Genomic DNA, 9,949 nt, shown 5'->3' on the forward strand with positions numbered 1-9,949 from the left:
CCCCCTCTCGGATCGGAAGGGGCAAAGGGAATCTCTGCGCGTCACTCCCCACCCCCAACTCACCTCGGGACCTGGAGGGAGGGGCGGCCCCACCCACCCAGTCCACCCGGATATGGACCCGCCTGGCCTAACGCTGGCACACACGCACACTCCGTCTCTGGCTTCCGCACCAAGCCTGGCCCAAACACACGTACACCGGTAACCTGGAAATTAACCTCACTGGCAGAGCAGAGTAACCGGGCAGGGAGGTCCTCCAGGTTTTCCGGTGTGTCCGCGAGGGGAGGGGAGGGCAGGTGATTGTCACAGGTAAGCTCGGCCTGGGCATTTTCACGCGGAGGAGTTATAATAAATGCGTACTGGAAACCAGGGCCGGGACTTGGAGTGAGGCAAGAGAACTCGCAGACTCCTGCCAAGTGCCTTTTTAAATTGAGTGCCCTCAGCGCCGTACTTGGCTCACCTAATCCCCACCGTGATAGACACGCATCAACCTGGGAAGTCAAAACTTATCTGGTGTTATCATTACAGCACCGAGCACCTGGGAACCAGAAGCTCTGAACAGGTAAGGCTGCACTGAAGGCAAGGGAAATCAACAGACATTTACAAACATACTGAAGTATTCTGAGTTGGCTGTACTTCTGCCCCCACCCCCACCTCAAGGTACAGTGAGCTGCAACTAATTTTCTAAAGCTAAAATTGTTCCTCTTTGGCAAAAGTGGGTGGGTTGTACTCTCTCCACCTCACTGATAATTTTTGTGGATATAAATATCCAATGCAATCTGAAAGTTTCTAAAAATACCTAAAAAATAGTTTTGAGGAGCTCGGACTCACACGCGCAAAAGAAAACAAAAACAAAGGGTGCTAGATTGATAGGTGATCCCTGTCCGAAAGATCTACAAACCCATAAAGCAGAGAAATAATTCAATAGTTAAAAAACCTACTAAATGGAATAGAGACAGTTCTCATGGGGACAAATCCCCAAGCCTGATGCCTTTCTAGCTTCGTATCCTTCCAGGAAGCTTTCAGAGGTGGTTTAGCTCTAGAAATTTTCACAGAGAAGCTTCTGGGTCTGATGAGAAGTGGTTGTGCCCCTGAATAAATTACAATTCCAGGTGCCTACACAGTGTAAAAAAAGAAAAGTTCTCCCAAAGATTGCGTGGTTTCTCCCAAAGAGAGGACCAACTTGGACGCTAGACAGAGCTGAGTTTGAATCTATGACCTTGATCAAGTTACTTCTTTGAGCCTTAGTTTTCTCACCTGCAAAATGGGACTAATGATACTACTGGCTTCGATGAACTATGTGAGGATGTTTGTTTGCTCAAAATATTTACCGCCTCTTCCTGTGGGAGGAGTATACTCCCTCCACATTAACCTCAGGCTTGGCCATGCAATTGCTTTGGCCAGTGGAATGTGAACAGATATAATATATACCACTTCCAAATGTAAGTTTAAGAGCCATTATGTGGTTCCACCATCTTTCTCTCTTCCTTCTACCAGCTTAGCAGCATGTCCCAGATAAAGGCTCCTTCAATTTGGGTGCTAGAGTGAGAAGACATGTGGAACACAGCAGAGCTGAAGCCAGTTAGCCTTGGCCACGCCATGTGCGCAAAATGTCTGTGGTAAGCCACTGAGATTTTAGGAATCATTTTGTACCACAGCATAACTTTGCCTAAGCCAATTGATATACTGATCAGTATGTGAGTGTTCAAGAAGTCCTTCATTGACATAGAGACTGAGAAGGTGGGTGCATACTGAATTGTAAATGTGAGTCATTTTGTGCCCAAATAACACCCCTTTCTGTGGGAAACTACCACCCTAAGCTCCTGCTAAAAGGGGAGAAGTGCCATCATTTATTTCATATTATCTATCCTCTAATAACATAACCATCCTACCCAACCATCCTGTGACTGGATGACCTAGCGCAGCAAATTCTCACTTTGGACTAAAAAGTTGAGACCCTTGAGACAGTCCAGTTGAAGGGGGGAGGGGCTGACCTCAAAGGAACAATCAAGGCCAGTGTCTTAGTCTGTTTGGGCTGCTATAACAAAATACCACAGACTGGGTGGCTTACAAACGACAGAAATTTATTTCTCGCAGTTCTGGAGGCTAGAAGTCTGGGATCAGGGTGTCAGCATAGTCAGGTTCTGGTGAGAGCTCTCTTCCAGGTCCCAGACTTTTCATTATAGCCTCACGAAGTAGAAGACGCTAGGGAGCTCTGTGGGGTCTCTCTTGTAAGAGCACTAATCCCATCCATGAGGGCTTCACCCTCATGAACTAAGCACCTCCCAAAGGCCCCACCTACCAATACCATCACATTGGGCATTAGGATTTCAACATATAAGTTTTGAGGGGACACAAACATTTGGACCATGGCAGCCAGGATGGACCAAGAGCAAGCTAGATCCCAAGTGGGATCAGAAACGACCAAGGAGGTAAGTCAGTAGCAAGAGGTGGGTGGAGCAGATGTGCAGAAAGAAGAGGCAATACCATGAAAGAGGGATGAAGTGCATGCTGTTCCCCTGCTGGCAGCGCTCTTCCCTGCTCTCTTCACCTGGTCTGTGCTTCTCACCCATGGAGTTTTGAATTAAAAGTCACTTCTTCCAGAAAGCTTTCCTTGACCCACCCTGGTACAGCAAGTAGGGAAAAGATACCTGCAGAATTCTCTTTGGAGAGGAAAACGTCTTCATGTTAGAAAAACAATTTGAGAACAAAATACCTCATAAATTGGCAAAAATATTTGGAATACATATGATAAAAAATATTTGCAAAATATACATGCCCGATATAAGGGCTTATTTCCTTAACTTACCCAGATTGTATACATCATTAAGAAAAATACAAATGTAGATAGACTAGAAATGACTAGAAATCTAACAACTGTCTTGGACCATGTGAAGAATTTGGGAAAGGAAGCCATACGTGATTGGAGCGATAAGATAAACACACCACACACTTAAAGTAACGGAATCAGTAGCCCCCAGTAGGAAGCTGACTATTCCATCTTCTCCTGCACGTGGGCCTGGAGAGCTGGTTTGAAGTTTCCAGTAGGTGCTTCTGAGTGCCTTCCTCTAGCTGGGCATATCATTCTTGCCAATGGCACATAAAGCCTTGGGAGGATGATCAAGGACCAGCAAGAGAGCAGGTGGACACTGACCTAGTTGGCCTGATGACGTGAACGAAGCCACAGGTAGAGAGAAAATTGTTACAACCAGATCACCCTCTGACATCAACTTAGTCACATTTCGTGTTAGAAACACCTGGTCTGATATGTTCTCCATCCCAAAGAATGACAATAATAGCTAATATTTATTGAGCACTTCCTATGTGCCAGGCACTGTTCCAAGTGTTTTACACATAGTAGCTCATTTCCTCTTTACAACAACCACGTGAGGTATGTACGATTCCTATTCCTACTTGATAGATGGAGAAAAACTGAATCAAAGAAATGTCAATCAATATCCCCCAAATTGTGGTGGAGCTAGGATTTGAACTCAGGCAATTTGGTTACAGAGCCTGAGTTCTTAACCACGACATTACACCACTTGCTTCGTAATGCATCCAGTCTCATTTCTTCTACTTAATGAAACCATTGAAAGTACACCTTGGTGCCTGGAATTCCATTTCCTGTTGTATTTTTGTTCATGTAGGAATTGATCCTCCCATCACCATTCTGAGGGAAGCAGGGCGGGAGCTTGGGCCCGGAGCACCCAGCCACAGGGCCTGCATGCAGCAATCCTCAATAAGTGTTGATTGTTTGGTAAATGCAGCCCAATTTTACTGAGGGAAGAAACAGAAACTCAGAAAGGAGGAGCCAATACTAAACCTGAACCGAGGTCTTCTGACTCCAAGTCCAATGTTGTTGCAGATAGAGCCCACTTCCTGAACTTCCGTTGTGATGTGTACCTGCCACTTCACCATCCAGGGAGAAGATGAAAACACCACAGTTAGAGTGTGGACAGTCTGCCATCCTGTGAACCAGCAGCTCCATTAAGATTACCCTGAGGTTACATCCAGGAAAATCAAATAACGACAAGGGTTGTATGCAGCTCTGCAGTACAGCTGTAAACACATCGACATTTTTCCAAAACGGAAATTATGTCATTGTTTTGATGGTTAATTTTATTAAAATAGGTGCTCATTTTTAAAGATTCACATACACAAATGTACAATGTAGAAAGTGAAAAATCATCAGTAACACGTCCCCAGAGGAAAGCACTATTAATAATATATATATATATCCTTCCAGATACTTTTCTATACAGAAATGTAGGTATATATTATCTTATTCCAAAACAGGTTCATACTATAAAATACATAATGATTTCTAATATGCTTTGTTGACTGAAGCATATAGTATGGACAGTTTCCTTTAGAGCTATACCATCATTTGTAACAGTTTCAGGGTATAGGTACACCCCGATTTAATCATTCCACTGCTGATGCACACTATGGTGTTTCCAACTTTTGCTATTATAAAACATGTTCTTTAAATAATCTTGTACATTAGTTATTTCCTTAGAATAAGATACTGGAATTGCAATGACTAGGTCAAACTGCATATTATCAATATGGCTCATGTATTGCAAAATTACTCCCAGAAAGTCTGAATCGGTTTTTACTATGCTGCTCCTGACTGGGTCTTCTCACATGTTGGAGCGTTGGCTGGATGGTCTAGGTTGGCCTTGGCTGGGACAACTGGGCTGTTTCTCCTCCCAAGGTCTCTCATCCTCCAGTGCTGGAAAAATCAAACATTTATATGCAAAAAATCAAAAGACTTATACCTCACACTTTAGACAAAAGTTACCTCGAAATGGATCAAAAACTAAAAGGTGAAACATAAAACTATTAGACTTTAGAAGAAAACATAGGAGAAATCTTTATGATTTTGGGATAGGAAAATAGAGCAAACACACAATATCTTTTGTGAAAAGGGAAAGTTGATGAAGAGGACAGAACCAAGGGTTCAGAGAGGGGAGTCAAGAACCACAGAGAAGGGCCGGCCCCGTGGCTTAGCTGTTAAGTGCGCGCACTCCGCTGCTGGCGGCCCGGGTTCGGATCCCGGGCGTGCACCGACGCACCGCTTCTCCGGCCATGCTGAGGCCGCGTCCCACATACAGCAACTAGAAGGATGTGCAGCTATGACATACAGCTATCTACTGGGGCTTTGTTGGGGGGGGGGGATAAATAAATAAAGTCTTTAAAAAAAAGAAAAGAACCACAGAGAATTATTCCAAAGCTGAGACGAGACCTCATCAAGGAACTTGCAACTGAACTGCAGTTTGCCTGACTGGATTTTAGAATTGCCGTGGACCACTGATTCCTTCAGGCCTCCTGTTTTCCTCCTTTCTGAACAGGAGTATCTAGAGCAGTTATCCTAGACCTGTTCATCATTGTATGTTGAGGAAGGAGGGGGCAGTAACCTGTTGCTTCAGTTTCACAGGTCACAAGAGCTAAACTCAAGGAGCTGATCTTAAGGATCCACACCTGAGGAGCCTCTCCTCTCCTGGACTGGACTTAGATGACAAGATTCTGGACTTCAAGCTGGTGCAATAATGGGATAAGACTCTTGGGGGCCCTTGAGGAGTGGATGAGTGTGTTTTGCATGTGGGGGGAATATAAATAATTTGTCACCAGGGTGGACTGTAGTGGTTTCAAAGATTTGTCTACAAATTCTGTGATACGCCTCCCCTCAAGAGGTGGAGCTTAATTCCTCTCCCTGTGAGTGTGGCTGGACTTGGTGACCCACTTCTAATGAATAGAATATGGCGGGAGTGATGGGATGTCGCGTCCAAGATCAGGTTTAAAAAGACAATGGTTTCTGTTTGGGTGAGTTCTCTCTCTCTCTCTCTCTCATCACTCATGCTAGGGAAGCCAGGTGCCATGTCATAAGGACACTCAGGCAGCCTATGGAGAAGAATTAAGGCATGCCAGCCACTATGTGAATCACCTTGAAAGCAGATTTTGGGGGGCCAGCTAACCACCACATGAGTGACCTTGGAAGCAGATCATCACCCAATCAAGCCTTGAGATGACTGCAGCCCTGACAGACAGCTTGACTGCAGCCTCATGAGAGTCAGAAGGACCTGGCTAACCTGCTTCCGGATTCCTGGCCCCCAGAAACTGTGAAATAATAAATGTTTTTGTTTTAAACCACTAAATTTGGGATAATTGTTACTCAGCAATAGATAACTAAGACAGATGGCTACCTTGAAACTTGTCATTTTGTGATTTGTATCTCTGGTTCCTTCCCACTACCATTGACCAACTTTTCATATCCTGAAGATATGAGGGAAAATAAGAGAATTCAGAGCTGGTTAAAAAAGATATATCAGTGCGGTATTGGCAAAAGTATAGACACTTAGAAAAATGGAAGAGAATAGAGAATCTAGCAAGAGTTCCACATAAATATAGCCAATTGATTTTTGACAGAAGTGCAAAGACAATTCAATAGAGCTTTCTGTATTAGTTTCCTATTGCTGCTGTAAAATATTACCACAAACTTAATGGCTTAAAACAACACAAATTTATTATCTGACAGTTCTGGCAGTCAGAAGTCCAAAAATGGGTCTTCCAGGCTAAAATCAAGGTATCAGCAGGGCTGTATTTTTTCAGAAAGTTCTAGGAGAGAATCAGTTCCTTGCCTTTTCCAGCTTCTAGAAGCCACTTGCATTCCTTGGCTCATAGTCCCTTCCAGCAATGGCATCACTCCAACCTCTGCTTCTATCATTTCATTTCCTTCTCTGCCTCTGACTCTCCTGTGTCACGCTTATAAGCATCCTTGGGATTACATTGGGCTCGCCTGGATGATCTTTTCAACAAATGATGCTGGAACAACAGGACATTCATATGCAAAAAAAAAAAAAAGGACCTTAGCTATACCTCATACCTTATATAAAAATTAACTCAAAATGGATCATAAACCAAAGAGTAGAAGGTAAAACTCTTCAACTTTCAGAAGAAAACATAGGAGAAATCTTTGTGAACTTGGATTAGGAAAATAGTTCTCAGACACCACATCAAAAGCAAAATCGATTGTTAAAAATTGAAAAATTACATTTTATCAAAATTAGAGGGCCGGCCCCGTGGCTTAGCGATTAAGTGCGCGCGCTCCGCTACTGGCGGCCCGGGGTTTGGATCCCGGGCGCGCACCGACGCACCGCTTCTCTGGCCATGCTGAGGCTGTGTCCCACATACACCAACTAGAAGGATGTTCAACTATGACATACAACTATCTACTGGGGCTTTGGGGGGAAAAAAAAAAAGGAGGAGGATTGGCAATAGGTGTTAGCTCAGAGCCAGTCTTCCTCAGCAAAAAGAGGAGGATTAGCATGGATGTTAGCTCAGGGCTGATCTTCCTCACAAAAAATAAATAAATAAATAAATAAATAAATAAATAAATAAATAAATAAATAAATCTGAATCATTAAAAAAAAATGAGAAGCTTTTGCTCTGTAAAGGTACTGTAAAAAACTCTCAAATGTAGAAATATGACAATAGCCTTGTTTTTTAAATGGTAAAGGATTTAAATAATCATTTCACCAAATAAGATGTACAGATATCAAATAAGCACATGAAGAGATACTCAACATCATTAATCATGAGGGAAATACAAATTAAAACCATAAAGAAATACTACATACCTATTAGCATGACTAAACACACAGACACACACACACACACACACACAACTGGTGATACCAAGTGCTAGTGAAGACTTGGAGTAGCTGAAACTGTTATACATTGCTGGTGAGAAAGCAAAATAGGATAGCTCCTTTGGAAAACTCTTTGGCAGTTTCTTTGAGAGTTAAACATACACTTACCATATGACTTAATTATCCCACTTCTAGATATTTATCCAAATGTTTTGAAAATCTATGTTCACCCAAAAAACCTATAGGTGAATGTTTATTGCTTATTTATTCATAATCACAAAAACCTGGAAGCCATGGAAATATTCCTCAACTGGAGAGTGAACTAAAAACAAAACAAGACTGTGATGCATTCATACAATGGACAACAACTCAGCAATAAGAGAGAGCAAACTATTGATCCGTGCAACAGCACGGGTGAACCTCAAATGCGTTATGCTGAGTGAGAGAAGCCAGACTCAAACGTGATTCCATTTATGTGACATTCTGGAAAAGGCAAACCTGTAGGGACAGAGAACAGATAAGCAGTTGCCAAGAGTAAAGGGTGGAGCAAAGGTCTAACTCCAAAGAAGTACCTGGGGAGCGTGTTTTGGAGGAGGCTGGGGAGATGGAACTGTTGTGTGTCTTAGTTGTGGCAGTGGTTACAAGGACTCCATGCACTTGTCAAAACTCATAGTCTGTCCACCAAAAGGAGGGAATTTTATTAAATGTAAAATTTTTAAACACATTTTTAAAAAGAAGGAAAAGATATATGAGGTCAAATGTACTGTGTACCTTCATGTCAAGGAATGGGTTCCAGGTGTGTCAGGGAACAAAAAGTTGGATGAATGTCTGCCCGCCTGCCTATCTGCATACTTATCATCATTTGCTCAGACTTTTAGGTCCCCCAGGTGATATTACTCATACCTTTTGGGTAGGAGTGCAATGAATATCTGAGGATTAAATGAGACACCAATGTGAAAATTCTTTATAAATTGAAAGTGTACTACAAATGTGAGCTATATTACTGCTAAAAGAAGAAAAAAAAATCTAGATATTCATTTGTTTTGCAACAATGTTGAGGCTCCTGAAAGGCCACAAAACAAATATCATAGGTTAAAAAAATCCATTTGGATGGATTTTTTTATTCCTTTGGATAAGGAAAGCCCTTATCCAAAGACAAAGTGATATGCAGGTAATGCAATGAATGAACAAGCATAACAAAGCCACTAATGGCCATCCATGACATGTCCCCTTCTCAATTTGTCACCTGACAAAATGCTCTACAGAGGGTTGGAAACAGAAGATGAACCCAATCTCAGCATTTTCCTGACAAGCAAAATGAAACCCTGAAAGAGGAGGAGACTTCCCTGGGGTCACATTGTGAGTTGGCAGAAGAGTTGGACCCCAGTCTCATGGTAGAAGGTTCTTCGCTGGATTCCATTTCAACTGCAGTTTTAAGCGGCATGCGAAATAATTCTTCCAACTTCCCAGCAGCTAAGCCCAAATAACCAGACTGGCAGATTACTAAAACAGGCAAAAGATTCCAGAGCCATAACAGGGGGAAATACAATGTAATGTTCCTATAAAGAAAAACCTCTGTCCAAAGAAACCTTTTAAATTAACTGAGAATTGTAACTCTTTTTGCTCCAATCTGCTGGGGAGGACTTGATTTCCCTCTACTCTCCCATGCAAGAGAACAACAACGTGATTGTGGGTTATTTTACTTGGAGTATTTCTCAACTTCTAAATATGAGCCATTCTCTGTCTCTAAATATGAGCCAACCTATGCTATGATCTGAAGAATTTTTTTTAAATATAAATTTCCAAGTGTTGATGCAAAATAATCCATAACCGTTCTATAGATAAGAGAGATAAGGTGAGTTTTGCTTGAGCCAAGCTGAGGATTATAACCCAGGAAGGCAGTTTCCACAAAGGAAGAAAGCATAACAGAGAAGCATGGTTTTCAGTACAGTTTTATACCTTTTTAGACCAAAGAAAATACACTAAACATGCCCAGAGTACATAGTCATCAAAGTTTCAAAGAGGTATTCGCTTGCAATTTAGCAGGTCTACATGACCCTGATGTCTGGGAAAGGGAATTTATCTTCAGTACTGCTACGGGCATTACTGATACTAGTGGGCGTAGGAGGAGAAGTATGCATTCTTATCGTAAAAGAGTGCATTCTTTAACTTTGAGATAATGTCTAATGCATTCTTTACTTTAATGGTTAAAGCAGATGTACAATGTATATTTGATAGGCCATAAGTCGTAAACTTCTTTAGTTTAAGCCCAAACAGTTTTGAACCAGAATAGGTACCCC

The 9,949-nt window shown here is 42.1% G+C and overlaps 1 long non-coding RNA gene across 1 annotated transcript; it reads left to right on the forward strand.

Annotated features, from left to right (window-relative positions):
• The first annotated feature begins 90 nt into the window (after positions 1-90).
• On the forward strand, positions 91-6,185 carry LOC131413662 (uncharacterized). The gene is made up of 3 exons (XR_009221996.1): positions 91-657; positions 5,430-5,541; positions 5,864-6,185. It is a non-coding gene; the product is annotated as an uncharacterized LOC131413662 (long non-coding RNA).
• The last annotated feature ends 3,764 nt before the right edge of the window (positions 6,186-9,949 follow it).

The sequence above is a fragment of the Diceros bicornis genome, chromosome 2 (assembly GCF_020826845.1).
Source record: "Diceros bicornis minor isolate mBicDic1 chromosome 2, mDicBic1.mat.cur, whole genome shotgun sequence".
Classification (NCBI taxonomy): domain Eukaryota; kingdom Metazoa; phylum Chordata; class Mammalia; order Perissodactyla; family Rhinocerotidae; genus Diceros; species Diceros bicornis.